Genomic DNA, 19087 nt, shown 5'->3' on the forward strand with positions numbered 1-19087 from the left:
TGGAAGAATCTTTCTTTTCATTTTGTATATGCCGTATCTATTTTTATAGCTTTGTATTTAATTGGAAAAGTAGAGAGAAATCACAGGGAATGGAGTCACGGAGAAGTGATTATAACAAATGCAGAAATTCAATTTAAACATAAATGCCTAAATAAATATGGATATTAACAAAGCCCTTTTATTAGTGTAAGACCATCTGGTAGACCTCCGGCAGGGGAGCTTATTGCCGTCATACACAGTATCCACATCATTTCTACTCCATAAACCTACTGTACCATATCAGTGGAAAATGTAAAGGAAACAAATACAAAGAAATTGCAAGGTACAGATAGTATAAAAGCATGAGGAAACCCCGCATTGAATAAAACTGCAGGTTGATCTCCAGCAATACAGAACACTTACACATCCACGTTTAATTGTATCATGATCTATATTGTTATCCCGGTGCTCACAGGACATATAATCAATAAGGTCTAATAGATTGTGAATCATCCTATAACATATAGACCCTAGTGACAAGTGATTTGCTCCTGTGTCATCTCTGAATGGGTTTTCTCCGCTGGATTCGAAGGGCTGTTCTATTAGGGACACAACAAATTTACTATTGTAATTTTATGATTGCATAATTTGCACCAAAAAACTTGCATCAAATTTATTATGTGTTTATTAAATTCATTTGAGGACAAGTCCTGAAGGCAGCCCTGCGGCAAAGGCTATTAGGAGTCCTATGGGCAGTCCTAACTAATATACGCAGAGATTGCTGTCAGTCAAGGACAGGACTACCCACTGAAAATATCCAGTGAGTAGCAGTTGGGTGGATGAAAATACCTTATGTCCATAGATCTTATCCCCTATTCAAAGGATCTCACGTCACGTAGTGACGTCACGTCTAGATCTCGGAGGCAGCGCCCGACACAGCCGGGGGCTGCACCAAGATTGCAGGGTCCCCAGCAGCAGGACCCCTGCGATCATACATCTTTGGATAGGGGATAAGATGTATAAAGCTGGAATACCCCTTTAATGCCATCTACCCTTTATCTTGGATTCAACCTATGTAGACTTGAGCAGAATAAAGATGATTCAAGCATAAAAGCCTAATAAATATCTGTAAAAGATCAGAGTATTGTGTTATCCCTATTTACTATGGTTTTAGGCCATGGTAATGGAGTATAAACCGCATTTTGGCCAGCTTTTAGTATTTACAGCATTTGGCTCTGCAGAGAGGGGATGAGATAGAAACTGTGAAATCCACAATATTCCATCTGTTTCGATGTCATATCCTTTACTTCATGCTCCGGTAGATCCTTGAACAGTTTTGTAATTTTAATTGGACTTTTACATATTAGTACAGTGAAGGATCACATGGACTTACACTAATGTGATCATCGCAGCTAAATGGGGATTTGCATCTATAGTCTTGAAAAGGAAAGATCGCAACGGCACACCAAATAAATTAGTTTTACAGATGATTTCTAATGTAAGCATTCTTCTTACCGCTACATTTATACTTAACATTAGGCAAATTCTTAACCCCTAAACAACCAGAGTTTTATATTAAAAATGTTCTTAGCAGTGAATTGTACAAAAACCAAACAAAATGTAATTATTTAATTTTTAACTTCCCAAATGCATATTAAAGTATTAAAAAATGTTATTTTAAATGGGTTTATCATTTTAGTTTGGATGATTTGGATAGAACATGCATAGTCATAGGTGATCTGTAGGTAGACTTGGCAGTGGTGTGTTTTTTTTGCATTTCATATTTTATTTTGTTTATTCATTTTCATGGAATATCTGTGATATAAGACCTCCGTACTTTGTACAGATCTTTGTGAAAATTTTCCACCATAACTGTATGCTACAGAAATATTAAAAGTTAAACTCTTGAAATTCAGTTTTTGTGTAGGTCATAGGTCTATACTTCTTCCAAAAAGTTATCATTTGGGGTTTCTACTTCCATATTATTACTATATACCTACCACAGTGCTGCATTACTTTATACTGCATTCACTGAGATATATTTGTATAAAATGAATAGCCACCTCTGGCGAATGCTTTGTAAACGTGTATGAGAAGGAGGTCACATGACCCACACCCACCACAGGCTTCTAAAAAAAAAAACTCAAAAAAGTTCTGTAGGAAGAGTTCGCTAGTCCTACCTTCTCTCACCAGGGCTGTGAAAAACTATATAGTCCAGTCCTGAAAAGACCAGGAAAGGAGAAGGAGGTCTGGTCTATTCAGAGTAGTCTTAGCCTGGTTCAGGCCAATAAAAGAGCTTCTGGGGCTTCTCCCTATCAGCAATCCTGCTATGCAGAAACGTATTTACCCCTGGCTCCGCCAGAGAATCCTATTCTAGTTGCATTTATGTTTCAGTGAGCTTTGAGTCGTTCACAGCAAACCATGACTTCCTATAAGCTGTCTCCAGTTTTGTCAGGAGAGAGAAGTTGAAAAAGTGCTCTTCTGCTTCCACTGGATTCTTAGAGAACCGGTACAAGACAACTTACTTCACAAACTGTTACTGTCCTACACCCTGCAGTAGAATGTTGTAACAAAAGTAACAAAAGTATTCTATGTCGTATTCACAACAGCGAGCGAAGTGTTCCTTAGAAAAGCAATTTTTATTATTGTACACAAAAATATCAGTTTAATGACAAATTCAGCTCTTCTACTCCCATTCTCACAGTCTTGGAACACTCTTATGACATGCATGCCACAAGTCAGCAAGCCCCCCCCCCCCCTCCCCCCAATAAGCTTTTATGGGATGTGAAGTCTCACTTCAGTAACCCGGACTCTAATTGCAGCTCTTAGTGTGCATTGAAGCAACTTACAGCAGGTAATTACATTTAGCTCAATAACTTAGTTTCCTATTAGAAGTAGCAGAAAGTAACCATTCACCATTCTACACACTGAATGATTGATCACATCAGCACTTTCCTCACTACAGAGACTTATTGAGAACCCATTTAGTCCATTCTGCACAGATCACCAGTTTTTGTTTCTTAGCATCACTTATTTTCTGGGTAAAGCAAGTAGATGAGAAAGGTGTTAGTACATACAGTATATTACTTATGTATATCAGAGGAACAAACCTAGCCCTGTGTGTGTAATAGACTTCTTCAAGTACTAGAATTCTGCACCCAGGGAACGCAGAGCATTTTTATTATCTGTACTGGTATGGATCCCGATGTATATCAGAAAAATTATTAGCATAAATTACAATGTTCTAATGTCACATTAAAGGGAATCTGTCAGCTCTATATCATGTTCAGAGCGGCAGACATGGGCAGATAGCTGATAGGTAGATAAAACAAATGATACCAGTCTCTTAACTAATGGCTGTTTGCAAACTTATAAAATTATGTTTTTATCAACCTGTTAAGGACCAAGGGCATACCTGTACGGTCTGAATCCTCAATCGGCTATGAAGTGAGCACGGTTTCAGAACAGTGAGTGTCGATTACTATCAGTAGCCAGACACTCTCTGCTAATGACAGGCAGCGGCAATCCTGCGGGTCATTAACCCTTTAGAGGTCATGATCAATTCCGATCACAGCTTCTAAAGGGAAAGTAAAACATCTGCGGTAACTAAGAGGGGCTCATGGAAAACCTGCGATCATGTGATCGGGGGGTTCTGTGAGATAAAACGGCAGAGAAGGGTCCTCTTATCTGCCTCCTTCTGCTGATTCAATGATGTAGCCTGGCTTAGATCAGTGGATAGCCGATCATACTGTATAATGCCATACCATAAGCATAACATTATTCAGTGAATGCAATCTAATGATTGCATATCAAAGTCCCCTATGGGGACTTAAAATGTGTAGAAAAAAAATATGAAAAAAAAAGTTTCTAGAATTATATATAACCCCTCCCCTAATAAATAAAATAAATTACCTCTAATTCCCATTTTACAAAAAATAAATAAAAACTGTTACAATATAATGTTTATGATCCTGCACAGTAAATGGCATAAATGTAAAAAAATATCAAACATCAAAAATACAGATTTTTTATTTCATCATATATCAGAAAAAAATTCTGAAAAGCGATCAAAAAGTCCAATCAAAGCAAAAATAGTACCAATAAAAACTACAGATCACGGCACAAAAAGTGAGCCCTCATAAATCCCGGTATTCGGAAGAAAAAAAAAAGTTAGAGGGGCAATTAAAAGGACAATTTTATGCATATGATTTTGTTTTAAAAAAGTCAGCATTTTTTTTTAAGGAAAACTGTCACCCGCTCACCCGCACTATAACCAGATACACCAGGTTATAGTGCGGGTGAACAGGAGACCGATGTGGGGTGTCAGACTGCTATATCTACCTGCAGTCCGGAGCCCCGATCCTCCAAAGGTCCCCCTCTTCGAGCGCTGACTTGAGCTCTGGAGGCGGGCCCACCAGCTGGATTTAAATATTCATAAGGGCTTGTCACGTGAGCGCTCATGCCAACTGAGCGCTCACATGACCATGCTTATGAATATTTCAATCTAGCCAGCGGGCCCGCCTCAGAGCGCAAGTCAGTGCTAGAAAAGGGGGGCTTTCGGAGGATTGGGGCTCTGGACTGCAAGCAGGTATAGCAGTCCAAGACCCTGCATTGGTCTCCTGTTCACCCGCACTATAACCCGGTGTATCAGGTTATAGTGCAGGTGAACAGGTGACCATTTTCCTTTAAAGTAGTACAATAATAGAAAAACTATATAAATTGGGTATCGTTTTAATTGCATTGACCTACACAATAAAGATAATGTATTATTTTTACCATAAAGTACACAGTGTAAAAACCAAACCCCCCCCCCCCCCCAAAGTTGCAGTTTTTTAAAATATATTTCAGCCCACAAATATAATTTTTTTTTTGTTTCCTCGAACCTCTTATGGCAAAATTAAAGATGTCATTACAAAGTACAATTGGTGGCGCAAAAAAAAAAAGACCTGTTATTAGTCTTTTCGGTGAAATAAATGAAAGAGTTATGGATTTTAACCCCTTAAGGACCAAGGACGTACCGGTACGTCCTTGGTCCTGCTCCCGTGATATAACGTGGGGTTACACGGTAACCCCGCATCATATCACGGTGGGCCCAGCGTCATAGTGAAGCCGGGACCCGCTGCTAATAGCGTTCAGCGCCGATCGCGGCTCTGCGTGCTATTAACCCTTTAGCCGCGCGCTCAGAGCTGAGCAGCGCGGCTAAAAGCGAAAGTGAAACCATGCCGGTTAACTCAGTGGGCTGTTCGGGATAGCCGCGGCGAAATCGCGGCATCCCGAACAGCTTACAGAACAGCGGGAGGGGCCCTACCTGCCTCCTCGCTGTCTGATCGCTGAATGACTGCTCAGTGCCTGAGATCCAGGCATGAGCAGTCATGCGGCCGAATCATCGATCACTGGTTTCCTATGAGAAACCAGTGATCAATGACAAAGATCAATGTGTGCAGTGTTATAGGTCCCTATGGGAGCTATAACACTGCAAAAAAAAAGTGAAAAGAAAAGTGAATGAATATCATTTAACCCCTCCCCTATTAAAAGTTTGAATCACCCCCCTTTTCCCATAAAAAAAAAAAACACAGTGTAAATAAAAATAAACATATATGGTATCACCGCGTGCAGAAATGTCCGAATTATAAAAAATATATCATTAATTAAATTGCTCGGTCAATGGCGTGCGCGCAAAAAAATTCCAAAGTCCAAAATAGTGCATTTTTGGTCACTTTTTATATCACGATCAATGAGTCCTATCAATGCAAAAATGGTACCGTTAAAAACTTCAGATCACGGCGCAAAAAATGAGCCCTCATACTGCCCCATACACGTAAAAATAAAAAAGTTATAGGGGTCAGAAGATGACAATTTTAAATGTATTAATTTTCCTGCATGTAGTTATGATTTTTTCCAGAAGTACGACAAAATCAAACCTATATAAGTAGGGTATCATTTTAACCATATGGACCTACAGAATAAAGATAAGGTGTAATTTTTACCGAAAAATGTACTACGTAGAAACGGAAGCCCCCAAAAGTTACAAAACGGGTTTTTTTTTTTACATTTTGTCGCACAATGATTTTTTTTTCCGTTTCACCGTAGAGTTTTGGGAAAAATGACTGACGTCATTACAAAGTAGAATTGGTGGCGCAAAAAATAAGCCATCATATGGATTTTTAGGTGCAAAATTGAAAGAGTTATAATTTTTTAAAGGCAAGGAGCAAAAAACCAAAATGCAAAAACGGAAAAAAAACCCGGTCCTTAAGGGGTTAAAAGGGAAGGAGAAAATAAAGAAGAAAAAAATAGAAAATTGGCCTGGTCCCTAACCCCTTAAGGACCCAGCCCATTTTTACTTTAAAAGGGTACTCCGGTGGAAATTATTATTATTATTTTTTCATCAACTGGTGCCAGAAAGTTAAACAGATTTGTAAATGACTTCTATTAAAAAGTCTTTACCCTTCCAACACTTTTTAGCAGCTGTATGCTACAGAGGAAATTCTGTTCTTTTTGAATTTCATTTTTGTCTTGTCCACAGTGCTCTCTGCTGACATATCTGTCCATGCCAGGAACTGTCCAGAGCAGCATAGGTATGCAATGGGGGATTTTCTCCTGCTCTGGACATTTCCTGATATGGGCATCAGGTGTCAGCAGAGAGCACTGTGGACAAGACAAAAAAGAAATTAAAAAAGAAAAGAATTTCCTCAGTAGCATACAGCTGCTAACAAGTACTGGAGGGGTAAATTTTTTTTATAGAAGTCATTTACAAAGCTGTTTAACTTTTTGGCACCAGTTGATTTAAAAAAAAAAAAATAATAAGTTTTTCACCGGAGTACCCCTCTAAGGACCTGAGCATTTTTTGCACATGATCATTTTAAGCATAAATAACTCTGTGATGCTTTTACTTATGAAATTGATTCCAAGAATATTTTTAGTGACATATTCTACTTTAACTTAGTGGTAAATTTTCGTCACTACTTGCATCATTTCTTGGTGAAAAATTCCAAACTTACATGACAAATTTGAAAATGTTGAATTTTTCTAACTTTGAAGCTCTCTGCTTATAAGGAAAATGGATATTCCAAATAAATTATACATTGATTCACATATACAATATGTCTACTTTATATTTGAACCATAAAGTTGACTTGTTTGTACTTTTGGAAGACATCAGAGGGCTTCAAAGTTCAGCAGCAATTTTCCAATTTTTCTCAACATTTTCAAAATCAGAATTTTTCAGGGACCAGTTCAGTTTTGAAAGTGGATTTGAGGGGCCTTCCTATTAGAAATACCCCATAAATGACCCCATTATAGAAACTACACCCCTCAAATTATACAAGATGACTTTCAGTAAGTGTGTTAACCCTTTAGGTGTTTCACAGGAATAGCAGCAAAGTGAAGGAGAAAATTCAAAATCTCCATTTTTTAGACTAACATGTTCTTGTAGACCCAGTTTTAGAATTTTTAAAAGGGTTAAAAGTAGAAAAATCTCCCCAAAATGTATAACCCAATTTCTCTCGAGTAAGGAAATACCTCATATGTGAACGTAAAGTGCTCTGTGGGTGCAGAGGGCCCAGAGGTAAATGATAATTTTTTCCTTTTACATTTTGTGAAAATGAAAAGTATGGAGCAACACCAGCATGTTAGTGTAAAAAAAATTTTTTTTTTTTTTACAATAACATGCTGGAGTAGACCCCAACTTTAACTTTACCTTTTCATAAGAGGTGGAAGGAGAAAAGCCCCCCAGAATTTGTTAGGCAATTTCTCCTGAGTATAACTGTTGCCTTGAAATATGACAGGGCTCCGAAGTTAGAGAGTGCCATGCGCATTTGAGGCCTGAATTACGGATTTGCATAGGGACGGACTTAGTGGCGGATCCATGGGGGGGGGGCAACGGGGCAATTGACCCCCCCCCCCCCCCCCCGAGATTGTTGCCCCTCCGCATGTACTATATAGCATGGTGGAGCAGGAGCTGTCGGCTGTCCCGCTCCACCACCCCTTTCTCACGCCCGTCACCTTGCTATCAAATGCCGCGGCTGCTCCATTCCTGCAGTCAGTGAGAGCCAATCACGGCAGAACGGCGCGATGACATCACATCATCGCGCCGGTGCCCGGAGATCATGTCCCCGCGGCTCTCACTGACTGCAGGAATGCAGTGGGCAGTGGGCATGTGTCGGCACAGGAGGGGGCATTATTACTATAAGTGAGGGGCACTGAGTGTTTTGCATTTCAGAGGTATAGGCCGGCATTTACCATTGTAGGTGTAAGTGAAGTATTTTTCTGTGTAGCAGCACCAAATTCATTAAAAGGTAGAAGAGCATTTGATACATTTTGTGCAGGTCACATTTTCTAAAATTCTGGGCTGGGCTGGTATAGTTGGTAAAAGTCTGGGCTGGTATAGTTTTAGAGACTTTTCAGTGGCTTTGCGCCTTTTTTGCGCCTTTTCAAGAAGGTGCAGTTCATATAACCCATCCATATCATGTGTATTGCCAAAATCAGTGGATTGCAACTCAAGCACAAAAGATGCACAAATAAACCCTGCTTGCGCCTTTTTTGCACCATTTTTAGACACAAAAAACAGTCTAAAGACAATTATACACAGTGTATATTATAAGGAATTTTTGGGGTAGTATGGTTTTTATGGGCCACAATACAATACGGTATTGTATTCAGAGGGTGCATGGCAAGTTTTTATTCAGAGAACACTGTATGTAGTAGTATGATATTCGGAGGGTTCAGTGTGTGGTAATATATTCAGAGGTTATGGTGTGTGGCGGTTTTATATACAGAGGATACGGTGTGTGGCAGTTTTATATTCAGAGGTTACGGTGTGTGGTGGTTTTATATACAGAGGATACGGTGTATGGCGGTTTTATATTCAGAGGTTACGGTGTGTGGCGGTTTTATATACAGAGGGTACGGTGTGTAGCGGTATTATATTCAGAGGGTACAGTGTGTAGTAGTATCATATTCAGAGGTTATGGTGTGTGCCAGTATTATATTCAAAGGATACAGTGTTTGGCAGTATTATAATGATTATTGTTTTCATATAGAGGATCAGAATCCGCTGACATAGTGAGGAGCCCTCTGGGTGTCAAGCTCTGCTGAGTGAACATTTAGCTGGAGCAAGTCCTGGCGGTATGTATCATCTGAATTAGATAAGGAAAGACTATAGAGAAGACGTCACCTATAGTCACTGATATTCCTGTGTAATCTCCTCACTATAGAGAAGACGTCACCTGTAATCACTGATATCATTGTGTATTCTCCTCACTATAGAGAAGACATCACCTCTAGTCTCTGATATCATTGAGTATTCTCCTCACTATAGAGAAGAGGTCACCTGTATTCACTGATATCATTGTGTATTCTCCTCACTATAGAGAAGACGTCACCTGTAATTACTGATATCATTGTGTATTCTCCTCACTATAGAGAAGACGTCACCTGTAATCACTGATATCATTGTGTATTCTCCTCACTATAGAGAAGATGTCACCTGTAGTCACTGATATCATTGTGTATTCTCCTCACTATAGAGAAGATGTCACCTGTAGTCACTGATATCATTGTGTATTCTCCTCACCATAGAGAAGACGTCACCTGTAATTACTGATATCATTGTGTATTCTCCTCACTATAGAGAAGATGTCACCTGGAGTCACTGATATCATTGTGTATTCTCCTCACTATAGAGAAGATGCCACCTGTTGTCACTGATATCATTGTGTATTCTCCTCACTATAGAGAAGACATCACCTGTAGTCACTGATATCATTGTGTATTCTCCACACTATAGAGAAGAAGTCACCTGTAGTCACTGATACCATTGTGTATTCTCCTCACCATAGAGAAGATGACACCTGTAGTCACTGATATCATTGTGTATTCTCCTCACTATAGAGAAGACATCATCTGTAGTCACTGAAATCATTGCGTATTCTCCACACTATAGAGAAGACGTCACCTGTAGTCACTGATATCATTGTGTATTCTCCTCACTATAGAGAAGACGACACCTGTAATCACTGATATCATTGTGTATTCTCCTCACTATAGAGAAGACGTCACCTGTAGTCACTGATATCATTGTGTATTCTCCTCATTATAGAGAAGACGTCACATGTAGTCACTGATTTCATTGTTTATTCTCCTCTCTATAGAGAAGATGTCACATGTAGTCACTGATATCCTTGTGTCTTCTCCTCGCTATAAGGAGACGTCACCTGTAATCACTGATATCATTGTGTATTCTCTTCACTATAGAGAAGACGTCACCTGTAATCACTGATATCATTGTGTATTCTCCTCATTATAGAGAAGACGTCACCTGTAGTCACTGATATCATTGTGTATTCTCCTCATTATAGAGAAGACGTCAACTGTAATCACTGATATCATTGTGTATTCTCCTCACTATAGAGAAGATGTCACATGTAGTCACTGATATCCTTGTGTCTTCTCCTCGCTATAAGGAGACGTCACCTGTAATCACTGATATCATTGTGTATTCTCCTCACTATAGAGAAGACGTCACCTGTAATCACTGATATCATTGTGTATTCTCCTCATTATAGAGAAGACGTCACCTGTAGTCACTGATATCATTGTGTATTCTCCTCACTATAGAGAAGACGTCACCTGTAATCACTGATATCATTGTGTATTCTCCTCACTATAGAGAAGACGTCACCTGTAGTCACTGATATTCCTGTGTATTCTTCTCACTATAGAGAATACGTCACCTGTAATCACTGATATCATTGTGTATTCTACTCACTATAGAGAAGACATCACCTGTAGTCACTGATATCATTGTGTATTCTCCTCATTATGCCCTATCAGAGCTGAAGTCACTTGTAATTCTTCAGTAATGATGGGTGAAACAACCACTCCCAGCATAACCATACCACTTAAGGTCATACTGGGAGCTGTAGTTTTAAAAGGTAAAAACTTTTTTAGCACTTTCCCATTCTGTGGCAATTGGTATATTTGATCATTATACTGGAAATTATTTTCTGCAACATGCTACAGCGCGGGCATCACAACATGCTAAAAAAAATCAGGGCCTATATCCCTTAATGTTATGTTTTTTCAAATATTCATCCAGTTGCTGTTTAAAGTCTGTACAGACTAGTAAAACCGTATCTGCAGGCAGAGGATTCCACATCCTTATTGTTCTTAGTGTAAAAAACACTTTCCTTTGCCTTAGACAAAATCTCCTTTCTTCCAGTCTAAAAGTTGCTGAGTTGCCCATAGAAACCAATAAGGTCGCTTCATTTATTTGTAAAAAGGCCTTGGTTGCTATGGGCAACTGGTCAACTTTTCCTCTGGACAGGTTTTGATAAATCTTCCACTAAACGTGTGACCATGTGTCCTATGTGTAGTCCTGTTTATGTGAACATTCTAATATATTATACGTAAACTGCTTAAAATGTCTTATGATCTTTGTAATATTGATATATCTGTTTAAACATATCCTATCTGTCCGCAGGGAAAATCTCTGTACGGATAGCCGTCTCCTAGATGGCTAAGCATTTCGTGCAGGGTCTGAAGAACAAATGAACGTGTTCATTCTTTCTGTGGAGACAGAAAACAGAATTTCCGTGCTGGAAACATCTGGCATGGATATTTTGCCGTGAGCACAGCGCAGCAGAATCCTGTTGAATTCAACGGGACTCTGCTACAGCGGAATGCCCGGGCCGAATTCCGCACTGGAAATTCTGACGTGTGAACATGGCCTATGAGTCTCAAACAAGGTTAGGACTGTATGATACATTAAATATTGTAAGTACCTTAAGCAACACCTTATTTTCTGTCCGCCAACACAAAATACTCTAATAGTGCCCCTCCCGAGACTAGACTCTGGATCTGTCCCTGGACGGACCCGTATGCAAGAATTAGACTTGCCTCCGATACCAAAAAATACCCTATGGCAGTGTTTCCCAAACAGGGTGCCTCGAGCTGTTGCAAAACTCCCAGCATGCCTGGACAGTCAATAGCTGTCCGACAATACTGAGAGTTTTTTTTTTGCAACAGCTGGAGGCTCCATTTTGGAAACAGTGCCGTACCAGACGTTTTTCATTTTTATGGGGCGGGAGGGCGGGGGGGTGTGATGGAGGTCAACTGTGTAGGGGTATATGTAGTGTTTTACCCTTTATTTAGTGTAGTGTAGTGTTTTCTGGGTACATTCACACGGGCAGATTTACAGAGAATTTCCCACTGGGAGTTTGAGCTACAGTGGAAAATTTGCTGCATCTCTAACATGCAGCGAGAAACTCACTGTAAACCCACCCGTGTGAATGTACGCTGCACATTCACATGCGGGGGGCAGCAAGCTTTCAGCTGTTGCAAAACTACAACTCCCAGCATGCTCTTTGGCTGTCTGTATATGCTGGGGGTTGTAGTTATGTTGTAGTTAGTTGTAGTTAACTCAGTGTTTCGCAACCAGTGGGCCTCCAGCTGTTGCAAAATTTCAACTCCCAGCATGTACGGTCTGTCAGTGCATGCTAGGAGTTGTAGTTTGTAACAGCTGGAGGTTGTGAAACACTGAGTAAGGTAACAAATTGTGTTTCGCAACCATTGTGCTTTCAGCTGTTGAAAACTACAACTCTCAGCATGCTCTTACAGCCGAAGGGCATGCTGGGACTTGTAGTTATGCAACAGCTGGAGGCACACTGCTGCAACTCCCAGCATGCCCTTTGGTAGTTTGTGCATGCTGGGGGTTGTAGTTATGCAATTGCTGGAGTTATTCAATTTTCATAGAAAAAAATGTGTCTCCAGCTGTTGCATAACTACAACCCCCAGCATGCACCAATTACTAAAGGGCATGCTGGAAGTTGTAGTTGTGCCTTCTGCTGTTGCATAACAACAACTCCCAGCATGCCCTTATGTGCATGCTGGGAGTTGTTGCAAGGCAACAGCAAGAGGCCAGCCTTAGCTCCTGCTGCTGCGCACGTCCTGCCTGTCATCTTGCCGCCGTTGCTGTCTCCGCTTCGGGGGCCCCGAACCCGTCGCCGGATCAGGGGCCCCCACTAACACTCCCGGCACCCACTCTCGCCCTCTGGAATAGGGACGGAGCGGGTGCCGTTAGCCAGCACCCCCCCCCCCCCCCACAGCAGGCATCCTGATTCGTTGGCCGATGAATCAGAATGATCGTGAGGTGGCGCCTCACTCCTGCTGCTAAAGGGTGATAGGTGCTGTGTCAGGTGGCACCTATCACCCTTTTTTTCCGGGTCACCGGGGACCCGATTGACCGGAATCGCTGCAAATCACCGAATTGATCGATTGGGGAAGTATTAGAGAGTGTAAGAGCGATAACACCGAATTTAAGACATCTGCTCCCTATTCACAACTGAGACCTTGTAATACTAACGAGACACATGACACCGGGGAGGAAAAATGACTAAATGGATCCAATTTGGAGATTTCCACTTAGGGGTGTACTCACTTTTGTTGCCAAGGTTTAGACATTAATGGCTGTGTATTGAGCTAGTTTGAGGGGACACAACATTAAACAATGTTATACAGGCTGTGCACCCCTTTACATTGTAGCAGAGTGTCATTTCTTCAGTGTTGTCACATGAAAAGATATCATAAAATATTTACAATTATGTGAGGGGTGGATTCATTTATGGAAGTTACTGTAAGTCTGTCTTTGTACATAGTTAAGGATAATTCATGCAGAATTTACATATGTTAGTCGACCATAATTGTTTTGTCCAACCATTTTCTTGTGTGTATGGCCAGCCTATTTTAGTCCACCCTATAGATGGAAATTTCGAGACTGACTGGGGAGGAATCACAAGATAAGCTGTTTTTTTTTTTTTACCTGCATTTAAAAACCCAACTACTGAAAGATAGCGAGGAACAGATTTTGGATTTTTGGGAAAACTGCTCGAGCTTCAGCAAAGCCTTGTAAAAACTCGGGGGGAGATTTATCAAAACCTGTGTGGAGGAAGAGTGGTGCTGTTGCCCACAGCAACCAATCAGATTGCTTCTTTCATTTTTCACAGAACTCTTCAAAAATGAAACAAGCGATCTGATTGGTTGCTATGGGCAACTGCACCTCTCTTCCTCTACACAGGTTTTGATAAATCCCCCCTTGGGTGTCTAAATTGCGAGTGGAAGTTTGATTGTTAAATTTTAAAAAATGGTGAGCTATTGTTTTTCCAGTTAACCTAGTCTCTGGTTACTTGTTTAAACTCCACCTTCAAGGGCACTTTAAAGGGGTACTCCGCCCCTAGACATCTGATCGCGGAGGTCCCGCCACTGGAGACCCCTGCGATCTCCCTGCTGCACCCGGCATTCGTTTAGAGCTTCGTGTGCAGCGCCGGAGGCTCGTGACATCATAGTCACGCCCCCTCAATGCACGTCTATGGGAGGGGGCTTGATGGTTGTCACGTCCCCTCCCATAGACTTGCATTGAGAGGGCGTGGCCGTGAAGGCAAATGCAGGGCGCTACCGTGACATCACGAGCCTCCGCCTTACATAGCCAGTCATCCGGCACAGAGCGAAGTGCGCTCCGTGCACAGGATTTCTGGGGTGCCGCAGCCGAGATTGCGGGGATCCTCAGTGGCGGGACCCTTGTGATTAGACATCTTATCCCCTATCGTTTGGATAGAGGATGAGATGTCTAGGGGTGGAGTACCCCTTTAATCTACATCAGCCTTGAGACATACACGCAGGGAGTGCACCGAGGGACTACTACTACTATCATACATACAGTAAATGCACTCCCCTCTTCACTGCATCAGGCCAATGAGTAAAGGAGGTCTGGTGGAAACACGTCAACAACTGTGATCAGTCCATGAAACCCCAAGAACTACAACTCTCACCTTCCAGACATCCCACCATGCCTCTGCTCCAAACATTCCCCCTGGGCTGCTGCAATTCTAATTTCAGTATGTTTTTGGAGCATGGGAGGAAACCCACAAAACCATAGGAAGAATATACAAACTCTAAGAAGATGTTTCCCTTGGTCAGATTCTAATCCTGGACCCAAGTACTGAAAGGCATCAATACTAACCACTGAGCCCTCCTCCTGTTTTTTTTAGGATGGAGGGGTGGGGTGGTCTCAGGAAATCTAGGCACTATGCCAACAATGTGCTAAAAAAAAAAAGCCCTTATGGGGCAGTACTGTAAATCTCTTGTAACATTTACTTTTAACACAAATATATATTATTCTGTTTGTTCGTATTGAAGAAGTTGCTGGCCCTGGCTAAAATCTAGTATTGGTCTTATAAGTTTCTAATAGTAATAATAATCAATTTCTCTCTAAATCAACAACTACATACCGTATTTTTCGCCGTATAAGACGCTGGGTGGGGGAAAGTACGTGCGTCTTATACGGCAAATATACACCTATCGCGGCGGTCCCTGCGGCCATCAACGGCCGGGACCCGCTGCTAATACAGGACATCACCGATCGCGGTGATGCCCTGTATTAACCCTTCAGATGCGGAGACCAAAGCTGACCGCCGCGTCTGAAGCGAAAGTGACACTAACCCCGCTTCTCAGTTGGGCTGTTCGGGACACCGTGGTGAAATCGCGGCATCCGGAACAGCTTACAGGACACCGGGAGGGACCTTACCTGCCTCCTCGGTGTCTGCTCCGTGCCGGGATCCCCTGCATGGCGGCGCTCTCCTTCGACGTCATCACGTTGTCGCGCACGCCGTCCCGTCATCCAATAGGAGCGGCATGCGTAGCGATGTGATGACGGCGACGGAGAGTGTGGATCCCGGGGAAGAAGTCGTCCGGAGCGTCGGGGACGCGGCAACAGCGATGGAGCGACATCCAGGGCAGCGGTGACGGGTCCGGAGCGGCGGGGACACGTGAGTATTACCTCCTATCCAGTGGTCTTCAACCTGCGGACCTCAAGATGTTGCAAAACTACAACTCCCAGCATGCCCGGACAGCCAACGGCTGTCCGGGCATGCTGCGAGTTGTAGTTTTGCAACATCTGGAGGTCCGCAGGTTGAAGATCACTGTTGGGTTCAGAATCTTTTTTTTCTAGATTTTACGCCTTTAAAATTGGGTGGGTCTTATATGCTGGTGCGTCCTATAGGGCGAAAAATACGGTACATAAAAGCGGGAATAAAATCTGCATTGATATTTATCAGCAAAACAGAAAAGATTAAAAAACAAAACAAAAACACAACATACAAATAAGGTAAACCAGTCAACCTCTATCGCCAATTTACATTATGTACCCAATGCACAGTCGATAATTTATGTATCCACAGATATGGATCTAGATTCTCCTTTACAAGTAGTTTGGAAAATCTTCTTTTCTCAGTGTAGCATAATGGAAGTGCCTGACTGGATGACTGCCATGACCCTGGCAGGAGCCACTATGTCTTAACAATAAGGCTTTATTCACACAGTGTTTTTTCAGGGATATTTCATTTGTAAAAAAAATGCATCCACATTTTAAACTTATTAATGTGCTTTTTGTAAGTCTAGGAAAAAGAGGTTGACACACAATATGTAAAATTACGGACGGTATTCTCACAGCTGTGTAATTTAGAGATGCATCGCTTATTTATGCCACTGTAAAAAATACGGCCATATTTTTTACATATTATGTGCGCAGACATCCACTTTTCCATAAACTTAATGCTAAAAATGTAAATGTATTTTTTTACAAATGAAATACCCATGAAAAACACTGTGTGATCATAGCCTTATCGTAACCCAGTGTATGATAATACAGAGAGGAATCATATTCTGCTGGACATTACTCTTATCATTAAGTCACTCTATTAAAAAGGTTATATGTTAATGAAGAACATTTCATAAAAAAGTACCGTAAATTCCATAAAAGTATACACAGTATAAAGAAAGCAAAAAAACATAGACAGATACATTTGGAACCATGATAAAATGATCCTAAATTGTCTACCATTGAAAAAGTTTTGAAATGCTAAATCAACTTTTCTAAGGAACTTCTGTAGACATTTCCATCATTAGATTTACTAATACATATTGCTAAAATCCACAATACAATAGAGTAAAAAGCAAAACCTGTAGAAAAACCAATGCACCCCAGCCGGTGCTTTTTCTTATACAGACCTCTAGTGACAGGTCGGTGCCTTTTATCGCCTCTATTATAATTTGTTATGCAGTCCCAGGGGACATTTTAATAAAAGCTAATATGGATGTTCATGCAGGATGAGCATGCCTCAGGTCCTACCGCCTGATGAATCCTCTGCCTCATCCAGCCGGGCTGAAATAGTCTCCACTTTCTTAGTGTCCATGCTGGAGACTTAGTGTAAATGGAAATGGACAGGGCACAGATTGCTGTCAGATACTGCTCCGGTGTGCTAGGCGGATAAGAAATGGATCCTGCTTTTCATAGATTTAGACAGAGTGCAGCTCGGCGGGGGAGGAGGACAGGCTACTAGAGAATCTCAGCTATAGATATTGATGTGTTTTTTTTTTTTACTAAAAACTAACCATAGACACAACAATTCTGATCTAAATGGATACACAATTCAATTGTAACAATAACAACCATCAGTGGTTCCATAAATGAAACTATATATGTTGGAAGTTTAAATTTACTCATAAACCTATAAACAAATCTATGCACCATCCCCTAGAAAGTGGATATATTTTTAGTAACCGGATAACCCCTTTTTTCTAATCTACTCCAATTTTGTTATTGTAATTTTGTATTTCATTTTTAATACTTTATTATGACAAACATATTGCACTGACATCAGCGCCGCTTATGAATTTTCATCCCCCCCTCCATCCAGTTCTCCCTCTCTTTGCCGCTCCTAACTGGAGGGAGGAGGGATGAATATTCATTCATAAGCGGCGCTGACGTCAGTGCCAGTTAAGCGCCGAAGCCCCGCCCGTGCCAGTTACAGGAAGATTTCAACAGATAATAAAACTACAATTGTGGGAGAATGGCGGCGCAGATCCAGACAAGGTAGGGCTCCTTTTAATCAGCGTCTCCCGCACTATCTACCGGTATCTGTGGATAGTGCGGGAGAAAACAAGTGACAGTTTTCATTTAAACAATAGGTCATTTGCTGGAAATTAATGGTTTAACCCATATTTAAAGGGGTACTTCATTGCCTCAGCATTTGCCCCCTTGCGACATCACGCCACGCCCCCTCAATGCAAGTCTATGGGAGGGGGTGTTTACGCCCCCTCCCATAGACTTGCATTGAGGGGGCGGGACATCACGATGGGGCATGACAGTGACGTCACGTGCCCCGACGCTCACATTCAGTATTCGGAACAAAATGTTCCGAACGCTGAGGCAGGGGATTACCCCTTTAAAGGTAGAATTGTAGTCCATTGTGTTTCCCAAGCTATAGTGGAGGGAGACATGCACATGTGTGGCCACATCAATGTTAAAGATGACATTGTCCCATCCAGGTAGTTTACATTTTTGATTGTTTGTGTACCATTCATTCCCCCCTGAGCATGCACCATGTAGTATATAAAATCGGCACTTCAGTATGGCAAAAAGGGTGGGATCACTCCTTTACTTCACTTCCTGTCAGTACTTGAGCCTTTTCCCTTACAACCCACAGTGCAATGCTGCTTCAGGAGAACATCTGCCTGAGCCTCTTTCTCTGTTGATGATACCAGTTCAGGCTAGGTTTACATGACAATTTCTGCCCACAAGGCACAGAAATGTCGGGAAACTGTGAAAATTACATGTCGATATATCAGTGCTCGGACAGGCACATGTCCCATAAATTTCAAAGGCCTAAGCACAGTCCACTAGGTTCAGGTAATTTTCCTAACTCGCCTGGCCTTGTCTTGGACTACAAAATGCTTTAAAGTGTACCTGTCGTCAACAAAAACTTTTTAAATAATGGAGATAATACCATTATATGCATATTTGTAATATACATTGGTTAAAAAATGTGTATATTTTTGTCCCTGCAACTATTGCCTGTGTGTCTCTATGAGGAGTCCAAATACAGGAAGTGAGTGTGGACAAGCAGGGCTCTGTACAGTGAGGACAAGCAGGGCTCTGTGCAATGAGGCTCTGCAACATGCTATGGGCTCACACATGAGGATGATTGACAAGCCAGGATCCTGCTCAGAGCCCTGCTTGTCCTGCCCTCACTTCCTGTATTTGGACTCCTCCCAGAGA

This window comes from Hyla sarda, chromosome 1 (assembly GCF_029499605.1).
Source record: "Hyla sarda isolate aHylSar1 chromosome 1, aHylSar1.hap1, whole genome shotgun sequence".
In the NCBI taxonomy this organism is placed as follows: domain Eukaryota; kingdom Metazoa; phylum Chordata; class Amphibia; order Anura; family Hylidae; genus Hyla; species Hyla sarda.